Raw genomic sequence first — 18,546 nt, 5'->3', positions numbered from 1 at the left:
GCAATGGGGTGGTGTGACAACGCTCATGGGAGACGCGGTGGGATCGCTTCTCAAGGAGTTGTAGAGCTTGGAGACCTCAAGGATTACGAGCTTGAACATTGGAAAGATCCTCACAATAGTTGGCGATTCACCAGGTAAGCTCTTGATTGGATGTGTTTCAAGGGGGGTTTGGGTGAGCCATAACATATGTTTATTTTCATAGAAAATTTGAGAGTAATTAATGAATGTTTATCATATTATTTTAATGTTTTTATGGTATTTTAGGAAGTTGAAAATAAGAGAGAATTATAAATAATTCGAGAATGATGTTTAACAATTATTAAAAATTAGGGGTGTGTTTCTCAAGAATTTAAGTTTAGAATGATGATTCAAAACTACAGAGAATGGTTTTTAAATAAATATTATTGATTTTCTCTTTTTTGAGTATAATATTGGAAAATTAATAACTAAGAAAGAAAAAGGAATTTAAGGATGTTTTTGAAGGAAACTTATGTTTATTTGTGGTGAAGAATCTTGGTGTAAAAGGATTTTCATAGAAACTAAATTTAACACCTACTTGTAGTGTAAAATGAGGTTGTTTTCATGTTTAATGGTGGAGAGTAATTAGTTGGAAATAGAGGGAGAATATGGAGTTGTTTGCTTGTTTAGTGGTGGAGAGTAATTAGTTGGAAGTAGAGGGAGAATATGGGGATGATTTGAAAAGAGAAAATGCTTATTTTTATATGTTCTCTCATTCTTAGAAGATTCAGGTTGAATGGATTTGATTTAAGGGTAATTTCCTTATAAATGATCATAACTAGGGAATTTTTAAGAACTTATAATTGAATATTTGGGTGGGAATTTAGGTGTGATTGAAAATGGAAAAGTGTTAATTATGTTATGAGGAATGTGTGAGTGGAATCTAAGTGTTAATGATGTGTTTTTCATGTGTTTCACAAAACGAAGATGATTCATTGCGCATGTGTAGGGTGTGTTGTTACTAGAGTAGCATGGGATTATCTCCAATGCTTGAATAATTGCATGATTGTTTTCATTAGCAAAACATAAGTAATAGAGATCTATTGAGATGTATTTAGGATAAGGTTTATGGTGGAATAGGAGTGGTTATCCGCAAGTAGGTGGTGGATAGTGGTGGTGGAGATTGGAAATGATAAACAAGTTAATTCAAGAAGGACTTGGAGGTTCTATAAACGCTAGGGTAAATCTAAATCAAGGAGGTCTCACAGGAAGTACTCCCTCGAGTATAAGCTACAACGATTCCTCTTTTTATGATTTAGTTGTTTCAAGTTCTAATAGTGAACAATGTTGGGTATAAACCTGACATAATCCCAATAAAAGAAGAAGGAGAGAGTAGTGCAAGGAAAAGTGAAGAGGTTGGAAGTAGAACTCATAAACCTATTCTAAGTATAGTTATAGTTTGGTTATAGAAAACTTACCCAATTTGGGGGACCTTGGGATGAAGATCCTTATGGCCATAAACAATAATTTGAGGTCACATGCATGGCTAATAAAATTGCAAATGACAATCATAAGCTACATATCTTCCCAACTACTCTAAAGGATGAGAATTCTAGTTAGTATGAGAGCTTGGATCCAGCTTCTTTGAAGGATGAGGCCGGTATGAGAACTTGGATCCAGCTTCTAAAGCCACATATAATGACTTATCACAAGACTTCCTTACTAAATTCAAAAGGCAAGGTTTCCAATACTAATTATTATTTTTTATACACTTTGCATGTGATTCAGTCATAGCTGGTAGCCATCCAGGGTTGCATTCACTGAATATTGAGTACTTACAGTGTGTTGAAAGATTTTGCATTTGGTAGAAAGTCATGGATGGAGTAGTGATGTATTCAACATGTTAGAAAAACTTGATGGGACTAACTATCCATTGTGGTCCTATATGATGAGGCATGTACTAGTTGCTAAAGGCCTTTGGAATGTGGTCAGTGTGGTAGTGAAACTTGTCTAGTTTCACAACTACCAGTGCAACCAGGTGCTACAGGTACATTTGAGGTAGAATTTGATACAGATATGTCTCCTCCACATGTACCACCAATACCTCCAACTATTGCTCAAACAAGATGGGATGGAAGAGATGCACAGGCACATGCATTTCTTGCACTTTCTATGAAGCTAAGCATTATTCCTCATATTCGGTCATGTAAGACTTCAAAACACGCATGGGATGCACTTACTACATTATACCAAGTGCGCAATATGAAGCAGGGGCTACATATTTGTGTAAACAATTGGAGTCTGAGCACATGAATAAGGGAGACTCAATGGACAGCTTCTTGACCAAGATCAAAGATTTTAAAGAGCAGCTTGCAAGTATGGATGAGATATATCCTGATAGTACATTAGTGTCCACAGTTCTTAATGCATTGCTAGATTCTTATCCAAGTTTTGCCTCTAGCCTTAGACTCATGATGAAGGGAAATCCAAATGCCCTTACATTTGATGAGATGGTTTCAATACTCTTGCAAGAAGAGCAGTCTAGGCAAAACAGATCTGTTATGCGAGTTGGTGACCAAGATTTTGTTGCCAATCGGAAAGGCAAAGGTAAAGCTTCTTCGCATGGTGGCTATAAGCCAAAATCAGAATCGTCAGGGTAAGGATGCAGAGAAAGAAGGTGATAAACCTAAAAAGAAGGGCAAGTGTCACTATTGTAGAAAACCAGGGTACTACATAAATGAGTGCAAGAAAACACTAGAGAAGGAGAAAAAGAAGGAATCGGGCATGGCTGATGCATCTACATAAAGTGCAGAGAAGAAGGGATCTGCAAGTTTTGCTCAAGATGATTGGGCATGGATAGTACATTGCAATTATGACCCTTGTATTCATGATGTACGCATGTTAGTGGCAGAATCGGATGCTTGGTACTTTGATAGTGGTGCTAGTAAGCACATTACTTCACCAAAAAATTTGTTCTCATCTCTAGAATTTGTCCCAAGTGTAGGAACCGTCACATGTGCAAATGGTTCCTCATATCCTGTTCTTTAAAGGAGTTGGTAGAGTTGTGCTCACTGTTGCAAATGGGGGCGCATTTGCTTTTTCTAAAGTTTTATATGTGCCAGATATTAAGAAGAACTTGCTGTCAGTTTTAGCCTTAGCCTTGTGAGGCTTGATGATGAAATTTTTGGATGACAGATGTACAGTTTAGGATAGAAATGATGGTTATTCTATCACTGCCTCAGGTACCTTGTTTCATGGCCTATACAAGATGGATTTATTTGAGAAGTTGCAGCATGATGCTTGCTCAGTCTCTATGACTCGTGCTATGAGTGATGAAGAATTATGGCATGCATGATTTGGCCATCTAAATTATTGCAATTTGTTATGCCTTCAAAGGCATGATATGGTGTCTGAGTTGCCAACTCTTGAGACCCCTACTAGACATGTATGTGAGGGGTTTATTCTTGGTAAAATGCATCGGGCATCATTTCCAAAGGATGGATCTATGAGAGCTATTACGAGATTATAGCTTATACATAGTGATGTATGTGGTCCTATGAGGACACCATCTAATGGGGGATATCTCTACTTTGTCACTTTTATTGATGACTGAATATAGCTAGGTGTATCCATTAAAGTAGAAGTCAGAGTTTTTTATGTACTTTAGGCACTTCGTATCCATGGCTGAAAATGTATATGAATGTAAAGTTGGCACCCTTTGTTCAGATCGAGGGGGGGAGTATATGTCCAAGGAATTTCATGCATATATGGTTGGAAAAAGGCATGAGGCATCAATGTACAGTACTATACACACCTCAACAAAATGGTGTGGCTGAGAGGAAGAATAGGTCTCTCATGGTGGAAATGGCACGATGTATGGTGAAATCCTAAGATTTACCTCATGGTTTTTGGTTAGAGGCAACTATGTGCGCAAACTATGTGTTGAACAAATTCCCTACCAAGGCCTTGTAGTCTAAAACTCCTTACGAAGCTTGGCATGGCAGGAAGCCTTATGTGGCTCATTTGCATGTTTTTGGTTATCCTGCTTATGTTCTTGTGCGCCTAAGAAATTATGTAGTAAGCTTGATGATAAGGTAGTTAAATGTATATTTGTGGAATACAGTTCAGAAAGCAAGGGATATAGACTCTACCATCCAGCCTCAAAGCAGATTTTGGTAAGTAGAGATGTTGTTTTTGTCAAAAACTTAGTTCAGGCCATGCTTTCATGCAAAAAATAATAGAATGTATGCTCACAGGACATGTTTTATTCACTCCTACCTTTGTTTAATGGAGGGTAGCAATATGTAGAGCAACTTAATGCTTAACCAAGTGCTGAAATTCAGCCTTTGCAGGTGCAAAATCAGCTTGCAAATCAATCTTTTGATGAGGAAATTATTGAGGGGATGTAGTGAATGAGGAAATTATTGAGGGGATGTAGTGAATGAGGAGAGAGCAACCATAGAAGAATCTAGGCGTATGCCAAAATGGCTTGTGCAAACATTAAGGGATAGCAAGTTGGTAGCTCCTTTACCTAACAAAACTCATGCAGGTTCTCGTCATGCAGATTATTCTCATGTAGATCATGTTCTCATTTCTACTTTCTGTAATGAGGAGGAACCTATTTCCTTTGAGGAAGCACATTATGATGATCATTGGATGCATGCTATTTATGTAGGATGAGTATAACTCTATACTCAAGAATGACACCTGGTATTTGACAGATCTACCTCATGGCAAGGAGGCCATTGGTACTTAGTGGGTTTACAAGTTAAAACACAAAGCATATGGTAGCATTGATCACTACAAGGCCTGACTTGTTGCAAAGGGGTATGCCCTGCAAAAGGGCATTGATTATGATGAGACCTTTGCACCCACATCTCGTATGACTACCATTAGGTGTCTCATCTCTTTGGCAGTACATCATGGATGAAATATACATCAGTTGGACATTAAGATTGTATTCTTGAATGGTGATTTACATGAGGAGGTGTATGTATCATCGCAACCTCCTGGTTTTGTTGTGAAAGAAGAAGAGTCTAAAGTATGCAGGTTAAAAAAGTCTCTTTATGGCCTTAAGCGGGCTCCTAGAGCATGGTATGAGAAGATTCATACATACTTGGTTGCAAATGATTTTTACAACAGTCCAATAGAGAGTACCCTCTATGTGAAGAGGAGTAAGGACACATTTTTGGTCATCGTTCTATACGTTAATGACATGCTGCTCACACGGGACCCGATATAGATCATATTGCAACCTTTAAGGCTAATTTGTAGTCATCGTTTGAGATGTTAGATTTGGGGCTGTTGCATTACTATTTGGGGATTTAGTTTATGCAGTGCAATGATGGCATTATTATGCTGCAGTCTATATATATATAAAAGCTATTGAAGAGGTCTAATCTTGAAGACTGTAAACCTGTGGCTACACCTATGGAGAGAGGTACTCGACTTAGTCTTCAAGATGCAGGAGACTTGTTTAATGCTAGTTTATATCAGTAGGTGATTGGATCCTTTCTTTATGTATGCAATAAGAGGCTAGTATACAGTATGCGATCTCACAGTTGAGCATATTTATGCATAGCCCATGTACAAAGCATTGGTAGGCTGTTAAGCGGGTTTTCTGCTATTTACAGGAGGGCACTCAATATTTTGGATTGTTTTATCCAAAAGGGGGTGAGTCACAGCTGCATGCTTTTAGTGATTCAGATTGGGCTAGATGTTATGACACACGAGTGTCCACTAGTGGGTCTTACTTTTGCCTTGGTGATTCATGTATATCATGGCTCAGTAAGAAGCAGCCTACAGTGGCCACTTCCAACTGTGAAGCTGCGTATAGGGGGCAGCCTTTACAACTATAACTGAGTGTGTGTGGTTCAAATGTCTTATGGATGATTTGGGTGTTGGACAGTCATCTAGCACTACAATTTTCACTTATAGCTAGAGCGCATTAGCAGTTGCGAGAAACCCAGTGTTTCATACTCACACTAAGCACATTGAAGTGCATTACCACTATGTCAGGGAAAGACTCTCTCTGCAGCAGTAGAGATCAGCTTGGTCTATGTGCCTACATATGACAACATGGCATATTTATTCACGAAGGCTCTTCATCGTGAAAAGTTTGAAGCTTTTCGTAAAGCTTTGGGCTTACTGCCTTTTTAGGATTGATCAGCCATACCCTGTACATGTTCACATCATCACTCCAGGGGGGATTTGTAGCATTATATGGTAGTGATGTGTGTGAACACACTTAGGACCGCCGGGGCATTTTTTCCCTCACTAGGAGGTTTTTTCCCCATGCATATGTACATCCTCTTATCTACTCATTTTGGGGTGTGTACTTATCTTTTGTATCTAGCACACATTTGTTCATTCTAATCTGGTGAGTTCGTGTGCTCTCAAGCTTCTCTATTTTGTGTGTGCATTGTTGTAACCCTAACCCTAATTCCAACAATTTAAGAGATGATTGATCTTCATGTCACACCAATATGGAAGTCAAAAGAAGATTGAGTGTCTCGACATCCCATTTGGTGGTGGATTGGGAGTGCTTCTCCATGCCTCAAACCAATCTCTACCTCTTATCACAAGTATCGAGACATCATGTGGCACATACTTGGGATGTGAAAGAGGGAGAAATCGATGATGTTTGTCATACACCACCTTCTTAAGTGTAGAGGGTGTTTTCAAAACAAGTGGCGGTTCACAAATTGGACAAGCATGATGTCCGGAGATTAACCTATTTTAAAATTGAGATGATTGAGATAGAGATATAAACATAAAGTTTAAAGTTAAAGCCTTATGCATAATAGGTTCAAGTAGGTACTTGAGCACTCTGAGAACCCGGGATAGTCATACATTGTCCAAAGCAAAACTCCTTCACCTCTACCTCACTATTTATTGGCCTTGAAACGTCATGTACTTTGATACCTTGTCATAGTGTCTCAAGCTTCTCAATCAAAGGCTCGAGGTACACATCCATGTTTACCATCTTATACTTACCCTGGTACAAGGAGAGCAAGCATGATATGACCTTTCTTGATTGCCACCCATGGAGAGACGTTTTAATTCACCAATACAATAGGCTAAGTAGACCATGATGTGGACTTGAAGCCAAATAGGTTAACACCATCCATGCCTAAGCCAAGACGTAAGTGACGCGGCTCATCTTTAAACTCTGGCCATTGATGCTCCACATGTTGCCATGCCGGTGAATCAGCTAATGATCCTCATGATGCCATCGGTGTTGAGCGATGAGTAGCATGCCATGTCATGAGTTCTGCAATCCCCTTACATTTAAACATGAGTTGGATGTGCGAGGAATGATAGGAAAGTGTCTCAAAACCTTTTGAGAAACTTTTTCTCCTTGCAAATCATCCCTATAGTGGCTCTCCCCACATTTTAGACATTGTGTTGCATCTTTATTAAACCCTCTAAATAGCATGCAATCATTGGGACATGCGTGTATTTTTGTGTAATCCATACCTAGCATAGAGAGCATTTTAAGACACCCATCTCATCAGTTCGGTAATAGATTTTGAGGGGGAAGAATCTTCTTAAGAATCTTGCAATAAAATATAAGAAATCATATGTCAAAATATTAGCACAAGGAGAGTATATATAACATGAAACATTTTCTATTTGAGAGAATAGAATGAGGCGGCCTTACCGAAGGAGACTTGTGACACTTGCATCACTCTATCCATAAGTTGTTTGCAAGTTCAATAGCTCCAAGTTTGCTCACAGTGTGGAGTACGGACATCGCTACAAAGGGGTGCTTGCCTCTCTATGCAAGGTTTCCTCCTCTTGTGACATTGGAGCTTGATCACTATCATCTATGACCTCCCATCCAAAGAAGTCATTCACCATATCGTCCATGATGAGATTCTCTTCCTCCTCATGTGGCAATGGTAGAGGCACCTCATTCATTGGTTGGGGAAGATGAGTCTCAACCATGCTTTCCGTATGAAGCCTTGCCACCTTCCGAACTCTACCCGATGTCACTAAATGGTGTGGCATGTTACCTAGCACTTTCCTATGGTTCTCCTCCATCTCATCATCTGCACTTAGTCGTGCGACTGCCTCATGAAGACCATATGTCCAGACATGCTTAATTGTTATACGTTGTTGTCGTATATACTAGCCCTTGTATCGATCATACACACAACGAAGTTTTTCTCTTAACCATGCCTCGGAACCAACTTCTGGCCCTTGGTGATTACTATCAGACATCTTTAACTTGGCCAAAATTGATTTAGGATTCATACAAAACACACAACAACATCTAGAACTATAAACAAAAAATTATCGAGGGTTTTGCTGCTGCACAGCTAACATATCATTTTTTTGTCTGCCCAACAACGAAAATACGTTGCCCAGTAGCGAAGCTAGCAACGAAATTTCACTGCTGAGCAACGACTTGTGAACTCTGACTCCTGCCTAAATCGCCACCGCGACGGGTATCAATACCTACCTACTTCCCCTATCTTGCACATGCACATACTACCCCTGCAGCCCGATGTTTCCTCCCACCACACTTCTTCTCTCAAGGCTTTTGCATCAACCAACTCTCCCTCTCCAAGGTAAGCCCTCTTTCTTGCTTTCTCCATGCTTTAATGGAAAGCTTCAATCTTTGCCTTATTCCAAGCTTTCATGGAAAGCTTGTTCATAGCTCAATAAGAGCTTTTCTTCCCCTTCCTCTCTCTTTCCTTCCCCTTTCTCCCTTCCCCTCTCTTTCCTCTCCCTTGCCCTAACCCTAGCCTAGTGCATAGAGCTCTAATAGAGAGCTTTAATGGAGAGTTCTCCATCAAAGCTTTCTATTAAGCATTCTATGCATAGAGCTAGGGTTTAGGCTTAACATAAACTAATTTTTTCATTCACTTATGCATTAAGAGTAGAGTTTAGGGTACTCATCTCTTTTTTCCCTTGTTCTCCATGCTTGCTAATGTGTTAATGAGGACTAAATTTTTTCTTTATTATGTTTCTTTTTTGTAGGTTTATTCAAGTGAACAAATTTTTTTATTTATTATGTTTTTTTTATAGGTTTATTCAAGTGAACAAGGGTTTGGGCATAGCCTCTCATACGGTAAGCCCTCTTTCTTCATTTTGGCTTATGATTCTTGTATCTTTGTGTTTTTACACCCTTGGGTGCCGGGGATTAGGGTTAGGTCAATAGGCCTCTTGCAATAGGCTAATGCATAGCCCTTATGTAATAGGTCAATAGGCCTTATGCACAGCCCTTATGTAATAGGTTTATGCGTAGCCTACATTAGGGAAAAAGGGAGCTCATTTTGGGGCCCTGTAAGAAATTCACTATTTTTCGATTTATTTCTCTCCTAAAAGATCTCAAAAATAATAAAATATGGAAACGTGGCTCAGAACTGTCAGTAAAGACTACTGAACTGTTAGTTCAGGAAAGAATAAGATAATCTTTTGTCTAACTAACACGATCCTTAATTTTTTTTGTTTCTCGAAGATTTGGCATCTCTTTTGACGACGTATGCAGGCCTCTCATAAAGAATCCATCACTGAACTTAATGATTATATGGATACCGCCACACTTCCACAATTCATGTTACAAAAAGACTATGAGATTGACAAGCCAACTTTGCAACCTCAGAAGCACAAAAAATGGCCGATACTAGTGAGTTACAAATTCAGAAGAAGCGATTATACCATCTTCACATCGACTTAGAAGAACAATATCCTCCAGCACAAAAAAGACGAAAGGATACGGTGCTAAATGCTCAACAACGGGAAAATATGAGAAGAGAAGGGCTCCAACATATTGACTTATGATGTGATGGAAGTATATATCCAAAATGTCTAGTAAAAAACTCCACACCTCCATTTGTCAATCCAACCACACTACTGAGGTTTTGCGGGCGATGGACAAAATGGACTTCTTGGTTATATTTCAGCACAGTCTGCATTTGCAGATACATATAAAACAATGTACCTACAAGAAAAGGGAGCCAGGATTCAAGAGATAGCTATTCGTGCAAAATTGGAGCAGCAGTTGCAGAATGAAATTGAGGAGCATTCAAAGAGTAAAAAAGAGTTGACAAGATCAAGAAGGAAGAGAATCGTGCTTGGAGACAGACAACGAAGCAGGAAGATTAAAAACATTACAAATTTGAAGGCTGGGACTGGTGGATGCAAGCGAAGAATTCAGGAAGCAAGGTTAGTTTGTAATTTTTTATTTTTATACTAAAAAATGCTCTCAAATGACTATATCTATTTTGTCCATTAACGCAAAACAGGATTGGAAGTGTTGAATAATATAGGCATATTGTGTTGTTACTATAGGAAACTATTGGAGCCTGCAAAAGAAAATATGGATCCCAACCTTCTTCCAGTTAAACAAATGAAAGGATTGCTTTCTTGTGGTGTAGCAAAAGGTTTGATTGAAGAAAAAAAATACAAAACAATCAAACGCAATGTTGTAGAGGACTTTATATCCAATAATCAAGTTGATGGTACTACAATCCAAGAGGCTCTTGATGTTAGTGGAGTTAGCAGGAAGGGATATAGTTCGATTTTCCATGCGATATCCTCAACTTTGAGAGATCAAAGGATTAAACAAGTTTTACTGCCAAATCCAGCAACAGTGTGGAAGATAAGAGGTCATTTGAATGAAAGTATAGATGAGTTTATTGGACCATATATCCATATTGAAGAAATATTTCATGGTGCTAAAGGAACCACTGTGTATGACCCTTGGAATAATATATTTGTAGATCTACAACAACTTCAAAGAAGAATGGTCGAGTTTTATGGAATAACATTTGAAGAGTGCAAAGGCATTTTGAAATTTGTTATCAAACTGGATGAGTGTGAGGTTGTAAAGGAAAAGAAAATGGAAAGGATTACTATCACATTGATGAATGGAGCACTTGATACATCATTGAATGAAGCGAGTTCGAAGTATTTTAGTGTGCAGTCGGAGAAACACATATGGTGGTTGGGCTCATTCTAGGTATGATCATTTTTTATTTCGTACTTGATTTTAGTCAATGTTTTCGAATCTTTTATAGTAAAACTTTTGTTTTGTATAATCACAGGTAAAGACAGAAGACCATGAAACACTAGATTGGGTGTTTCACCACACGGAAATACCAAGAATAATTAAAAGACAAGTGCAAGGAGAGAATCTCCATGTTGCAGGAAAAGGTGATTTTCAAGTAGAGTGGCACATGGCGAGGGATCTTAAAACACTTAAGTGCATGTATAACGTTAGTAAAGGAGGTAACTCAAAGTCTCCTTGTCTTTACTGCAAAGAATCAGCTCAAGTAATGGATTCCAAATGGTGGAAGAGAGCACCTAATAGAGATAAAGTTGACCCTGACTTCAAGGCCATTCTTGACATTCCACTATGTAATGTTCACATATGCACATTGCATGCTCTATGTCGAATTATTGAGAAATTGGTATTTTTGTATATTGGATTTGCTTGGAAACTCCGTCCCGAAAGAAATAGAAAGGATGCTCTTCATGCATTGGAAAAAGTGTTATCCGATATAGGTCTGCATGGAGGTGATGTTCATATCACAAAGGATTTTAAAAAGTCTACCAATGGCAAGGAGGTACCAATCAAGCCCTCTATTGGTGGTGTTAAGGCAAGAAGATTCTTGTCTCGACCCAAACACAGTAGTAAGCAAGTAAGGCAAGGTAGAACAGTTTCAAGGATTAGTTATGGATTGTGGAGCAAGTCCATAATGCCGTGAAAGATCATGAGGCAGATGGGGAAGCACGAAATGTGAAGGCAGAGGTGTGGAGGTCTCTTGATCAACTCTTCATGTTCTGTGACAATGTAACATGGACAAAGAGTGATTACAAGAACTTTGAAGAGGCAATTAAACATTTTGGGAAGTCAATGAAAGACGCGTGGACAGCCTGCAATATAACTCACTACATGGCAAAGTGATGTCTTCTTCTTTTACTTAAGTGTGATCCTCTTTTCTTTTATAACTTACTATGCATTCTTATGTCTTTGTGAAAACAGCATATCATCTACAACCACCTTCCCTATTTTATCAAAAAGTATGGATGCCCAGCAATTTGGTCTACCCAAGGCATGGAGAAGTCTCACTACATGGCACGTAATGCATTTTTCAGACACACACAACACTATGGAGGGAGTCAAAAGGCAAATAGTCTGAAGGAAGTCTTCCAATGGTTTTACCGAGGCATTCTACAAAGGCTGCATGCTAAAAGAAAAGTTGCTAGTTCCAAAGTCAAGCTTGCTTTTATTCTAGCCCAAAAGCAAAGACAAAGATAAACTTTGGACAATTCAATGGCAGCAGAGAGACATAGACAATGGAGGGATTCGAAGATATTTAGAAACCATAAATGGACAAGTAAACATGAATAGCAGTTTGTAACTTATTGGTGTTATGTCCACATGTTTTCAAACTCAATCAATAGATTTTTATTCTGTGGAACAAGTGACTCTTGGTGTTATGCCTATATGTTTTGAGACTCCATCAAAAGTATTTCTTTTGTGAAACATGTGATCTATATTAACAAGCATCAATACATCCATATATTAACACACAAAAAATTCAATCAATACTACTTAATTATGCTAGACACACTATTGATCCTTACCAATAAAGTACTGAGTGTCAAATGCTTTTAGAAGCTACTGAGTGTGGGAAGAGTACTGAAGTGTCGTACGGTGATGGGACAAATGCAAAAGGGTACTGATCGTCCGTACGGACAAGGAACTGATGAGGATCAAAGACTTTGTACAAATCAGTTCAACTTCAACATAATGTTTGTGCTATATTTGATGACTAAATCCTATTACTCCCAAGGCCTGCGAGTCGGAACTCTCTTTTTGAACTTGATTGGACTCTTTTTCTTCCTTATTGGCTTGATGTCGACTTTCTGTTTATCAATGCTTGCCTCTGTTGCTTGTCTGAGAGGGGTATCTTTGTCTGAGAGGGATATCTTTGTCTTCAGCTATCTCCACGTGTTCTTCTTCTTGGATTGTGTGGCCTGATGCAATCATGGGTGGCTCTTGAAACCTTATGAGCTTGTGTTTTCCATAGCCCTCTAGACATTTGGGCTCCTTAACACCACATGCTAATGCATAAGAAGTGTAAGACAAAAAGTAAGAGGCCCTAGAGGCCTGCTTATTCACATAATCCCCAAATATATCTATGGCGGACAACCTCTCTATTAAAATGATCTTTTCCTTTTGCCATGGAAGATCATGTCCACCTAAAACCCTAGACAAACATTTAAAGAAGTAAACAATGGCTTCTCCATTGTTGCTCAACTGCCTATGGTAAATCAAGATCTTAGCACTGCCTAGATCATGAATATAATGAGCTAGGCTTGACATTTTGCCAAACCCAGCCGGCCTGCTTCCACTTGTTCTCTGGAGGAATGTGTCATCCTCAATTTGTAGCTGCCATGTATCAAAAGATTGGAGTGAGACAATAATACATAACTACAAAACATTTAAACACAAGATAAAGTATTTGATTTGAAGTAATAATATCATACCTTCTCATTTTCATCAGCAACAAGAAGTTCATCTTTCTAAAGATTTATTCCTCTCCCCTCCAGTCCAGCCTCTTCTTTAAGTTTTTCCTTATGAAGTGCTGAGAGATTCATAGCTTCCTGGGTGAGCTGGGAAGGCAGCTTCATCTGGCTCTTGGAAATTTTCAGCCTCTTTGAAACAAATAGTAAGGGCCTCTACTACAGGATCAAAAATTGTTTCCAAAGCTAGCAGTGAATGGTCATCCTCTATGCCAACCTCCTTGTCAAGCCTTGAAGCCTGGGCAATAAGGGAAATGGCATAGTCCTCCCTCAAATTGAACATACACTCTATATCATGGAGGAAAACATAATCTTTACCACCAATCAAGACACCTGGAAGCATGGGCACTGCATAGTTGCTGCTCTGAACATCAAAATCTTCAACTGGCTGTGCTGCCCTAAGAGTTTCAGTCCTCAGTTGAACAAGGTCAAGAGCAGCCACTTGCAGCCCCTCATCCTCGAGGTTGATATCTTCTTCCTGCTCTGCCATATCTGTTGCCACAGGAATATCCTCTTTTACCTCCGCTACAGATATATCTTCCTCTTCAGCCTCCTGCCCTTGCTCTTCTAGAGATTGCTGTTGGAAGACAATGTACATAAGGAATGCCATGTTTTCCTCAAGCACTCTACACTTTCTGGTGTGCAAGTTACAGCTGAATTTATATTCCTCAAGCAGGCTGTCAAACCTTCTATTCACATGGTACCTCAGCCTGTCAATGGAGACAATATGATTTAAATGCACAAAAACCTTTTCACCTTCCACAATCCTTCCTGCCTTGAAGGTATCCCAATGGTCTGAAAGAAAATCTCTATGATGGTCCAAAAGAGAGCTCATAGTGAACTCCCTGTTGAAAATACTGTGGTATATGTGGAAGTTCCTCTGAGCCTTGCACTTGTCAAGAAATTCAAATAGGAGCAAATCTGGAGATTTGTCCTCTTCTGGTTCCCTTTGTTTTGAAAGGGAAGACTCACCTTTCTGCTCTAGTCTCTTGCTTTTGCCTGAACCAAAATTTATATAACATGAATTCTATATGCTGACATATGCAATCAGATAATGTATAGGATATCACCAAACAACTCTCTTCATGAGCACACATGAATCACCTGAACCAAAATTTATATAACATGAATTCTATATGCTGACATATGCAATCAGATAATGTATAGGATATCACCAAACAACTCTCTTCATGAGCACACATGAATCACCTGGTGATTGCTGTGGTCTGAGTATAGCAGCAGAAAAGTCCAGCTTCCTCTTGAAAGGAGGGGCCTGAGAATCAACTGTTCCAAAGCAAAAACCTTTCTCATCATCAAGAAAGACATCCCCAGGGACATAGAAAGCAAAACAATGAGGAAACAGTGAAAACCAAAAGGGACACAAGAATTTGCAACAAAACGCGATGCAGAACCATTTGAAAAATGTCAAGTGCTCTCCTTGCATTTTGTTGCAAATTCTAAATTTCTATTGACATCCATCTCCAATCAAATGCTAGGGACATCTCACAATGTTCAGGACAGTAAATGGTACTAGGAGGAATTCCCCAGGGCAAAAGAGAGCAAAACAAAGAGGAAGAAATCAAAACTGAAACTAATATCAGAATTTGTAGGAAAACGCGATTTGGAGCATTTGGAAATTGTAAAGCACTCTAATCGCATTTTGTTGCAAAATTCTAAGTCCTATTTATATCCATCTCTAATAAAATCCTAGGGTGATCTACCAGATTCCTAGGCACTGAGATTCAAGAATTCTATAGATGGAAGAAATATATATCAGAAAACATTGGAAAGGATATAGATCTCTGACCTTTCTTTTCCTCTTCCATACTGTTGGAGTAGCCCTGAAGATTCTCCTGCTCTCTTCCAAACTTGAGCTGCAGCACTGGTAACCTGGAGATCTGGCAATGGTAGTAGTCTTCAGACAGGTTGCAGAGTGGATGGAGTGTGTTGGGTAGGAAGTGATCAGAGTGGGAAAGAAAAGGATGATGGGAGGGTGCTGGCAGGGATGGAAGACGGGGAGAGAAAAGTGTTAATGGATCTAATTATGAAATCATGATTGGCACAATTTCCAAGGCAAAAAGTGACTTTCACACGTGTCAAATTTCAAATTCCAAAAGATCTGGGTGGGACCCACACGTGTTAAAAAACGACTATATTTCACACGTGTGGTATTTAATAGCTCCTTTATTTGTATTTTGCAATAATCTACTCTCTTAACTCAGTTCTCTTGCATCTTTACCTCCCTACTCTACACCATCAGCATCCAAACCAGCAACAGAGGTTCATCCCCAGCACAGGATACTCATCATCAGCACAGCACACCTGCAGATAGCTTCCAGGTCAGTAAGACAATCTATTTCCTTCTCTTCTTGTTTAATAGTATATTAGGGTAAGGTACTGATTGATGTGATGTAGGTTAGATATTATGATAAATATTATATGCATTTCTTAGATTTTTTCCACTGCATGTAGAAGCAGGAAGACTTTTTATTTGGGCCTGTTGAGTGAGAGCTTGATCACTTCTTGATGTCTATAGGCTCAATCCATGTTGCACCAAGCTGTATACACACTGAAATGACTAAAGGCATGTTCAAGTATGCTGCCTCAAGAATTTGTAGTAAAACGCGAGGAGAGGGATTTAGAAATCTCAAACAGCCCAAATCGCATTTTGTTGCAAATTTGAAAATGCTTCTTCATCCACCCCTTTCATTGTGATTTTGTATCTTTCTAGGCTATTCAGGGCTGCATACTTCTTGCATAAACTCAATACATATTGTTTATAGTTGAAAAGACAGAGAATTAACTGTAGGGATGCAATAGCATGTTGTTTCAAGTATTTGCAGAAAAACGCAATGATGAGCTATTAAAAATTTTAAATTATCATAATCGCGTTTTGTTACAAATTGTTCAATTTTGCTTTATCCAATTTGTCATTACCTTCTTTTATCATTCCATGTTCTCCATGGTTGTAATCTTTTTCCATTTCTTTGTATGCACCTTTTCAGAGTGATGGCAAGAACCAAGGCAACTGCAAGGAGGTCTGGCAAGGGGCCAGGGCTTGCAGCAGCAGCAGCTGGGGCTGATATCAAGGAATCTAGTGTGAAGAGTTGCACATGGCAGGAAGGGGAAGCCAATGAGCATGCTGCAGCAAAAGTCCAAGAGGTTAAAACATTCTGCAGGTGTGCTAAAGGAGATCAGGAAACAACAAAAAGCTATAGGCTTTGCAATCCCCAAGGCACCTTTTTAGAGGCTAGTGAGAGAAATTTGTGATAGCTGGCACCTTGGTTTCAGGTGGAACAGGACTGCCATTCTTTCCTTACAGGAAATGGCAGAGGATTACTTGGAGAAGTACTTTGAAGATGCAATGCTGTAGCAGCCCATGCTCACAGGGTAACTCTGATGGCCAAGGACTTCAACACATTGTCCAGAGTGAGGTGGAGGTATGACAAGCTGGTCTATCCTGTGGAATGGCAGGACATAAAAATGAGAGACATATTATTAATTCCACCTACAAGGAAATTGAAGGCAGACAAGGTGAAGGTTGTTGAAGTGACCCACTCAATGAGCACCAGAGGGAAAGCTGCTTATGAGGAGTCACTAAAGCAGTAAATAGAAGAATCCAAATCTGCTATAGATGTGGAGACTATACAGATGGAGCTACAGATACAGAGAAGGTTGCAGGAGCTGGGCCCTAACATAGTTGTCCATATTGAAGATGATTTTTCAGAGAATAATTTTGACTTGACAAAAGCATGCTTGGCAGCATTGGCTCATAAGAATGAGTATTGCTCAGATACTATCATTCTTGCAATGCTCTAGTAAGTGTCTTTTGTTTTACATTTGTTTGCAAAACAATCCTTATTGTACCTCCTCCCTTACACCTTACCTTAATTATTGTTTTGTCCAATGTAGCATGATGAGAAGCTGGCTGAACCATGCTGTGCTGCATACAGTTTATATTATTGATCCTGCAATTTCCTTCAAGTTAAGAGATCCAAAGGAAACTCCCATGGATACTTCCAATTGGTTCAGACACTATGATTTTGATCATGTTGATATTTTGCTACTTCCATACCATAACAAGTATGTGTGTGGCTGCTTCTTTTGGGATTTTTCTTCAAGATTGAGTACTCTTGTAGCCTTTGATTTCTTAATGCTTTTTTCCTTATGCAGTGACCACTAGAGCTTTGCTTCTATTGACATCCAACAGAAGCAATGCTTTTTATTCAACTCTCTTAGAAACACACACAGAGAGGTGAAATTGTAAGTGGTTTGTGTGCTATTTTTAACTTTAAGCTTCATTATTTGGATTTAATGCACACTAACTGAATTATATGTATTGCAGTTGTATTAGAAGACTTCTAGATGCATTGGATCAGTGTCCTCCTAATGTCAATCTTTTGGATTCAATAGAGCCAATAGATTTAGAGGTAGAAAGTTGTTCCCTCTACTGATGTCTATTTCATGCTATGCCTTTGAACTTATTGAATAATTTTATTTTGTTCAGACATTAACAGTTTCTAACATATCTTTCCAACTATCCAGACACCACAACAAGATGATTCAAGTAGCTGTGGGCTGGAGAGTGCTGATTAGTGCCAAATATATACTTTCAAGCTATTTTGAGATAGGACAGCCAGAGCTTGTAAGAAAAAATAATTTTCATTTAGCTTCAAAAAATTTGATATTGGTACAAAGTGTTCTAAATCATCATATCTCATTGCAGATGAGAGAAGATAGCTTCAGCTCGAACTATGTGTATAGTTTCAGAGCTGATATAATTTGGAAGTTTTTGAAGTATGCCTCCCCCAAACCTATTGTACCAGCTACTGTCGAGTTGGGTGAGAGCTCTAAAGTCCGAGAAGGTGTCATACACCTTGATGACACAGATGATGCAGATGTGGTGCCACAGGAACAAGGACCTAGTGCTGATGAGGAGAAGCCACAAGAACAAGGACCTGCTTCTGCTGCTGATGTTATTGAGGAGATGATGGAGCAGCAGCAAACAGATGCTCCAGGGGCAGTAGAGGAGACAATGGAGCA

The 18,546-nt window shown here is 39.1% G+C and overlaps 1 long non-coding RNA gene across 1 annotated transcript; it reads left to right on the top strand.

The window, feature by feature from the left end:
• The first annotated feature begins 17,688 nt into the window (after nt 1–17,688).
• LOC147637919 (uncharacterized) lies at nt 17,689–18,145 on the top strand. Its single transcript, XR_015266004.1, has 3 exons — nt 17,689–17,766; nt 17,849–17,933; nt 18,049–18,145. It is a non-coding gene; the product is annotated as an uncharacterized LOC147637919 (long non-coding RNA).
• Nucleotides 18,146–18,546: the final 401 nt, after the last annotated feature.

The sequence above is a fragment of the Cibotium barometz genome, chromosome 6 (assembly GCF_041138505.1).
Source record: "Cibotium barometz isolate CiBa-2024 chromosome 6, ASM4113850v1, whole genome shotgun sequence".
Classification (NCBI taxonomy): Eukaryota; Viridiplantae; Streptophyta; class Polypodiopsida; order Cyatheales; family Cibotiaceae; genus Cibotium; species Cibotium barometz.
Note: the sequence above shows the minus strand (reverse complement) of the source record. Positions and strands in the feature narration are given on the sequence as shown.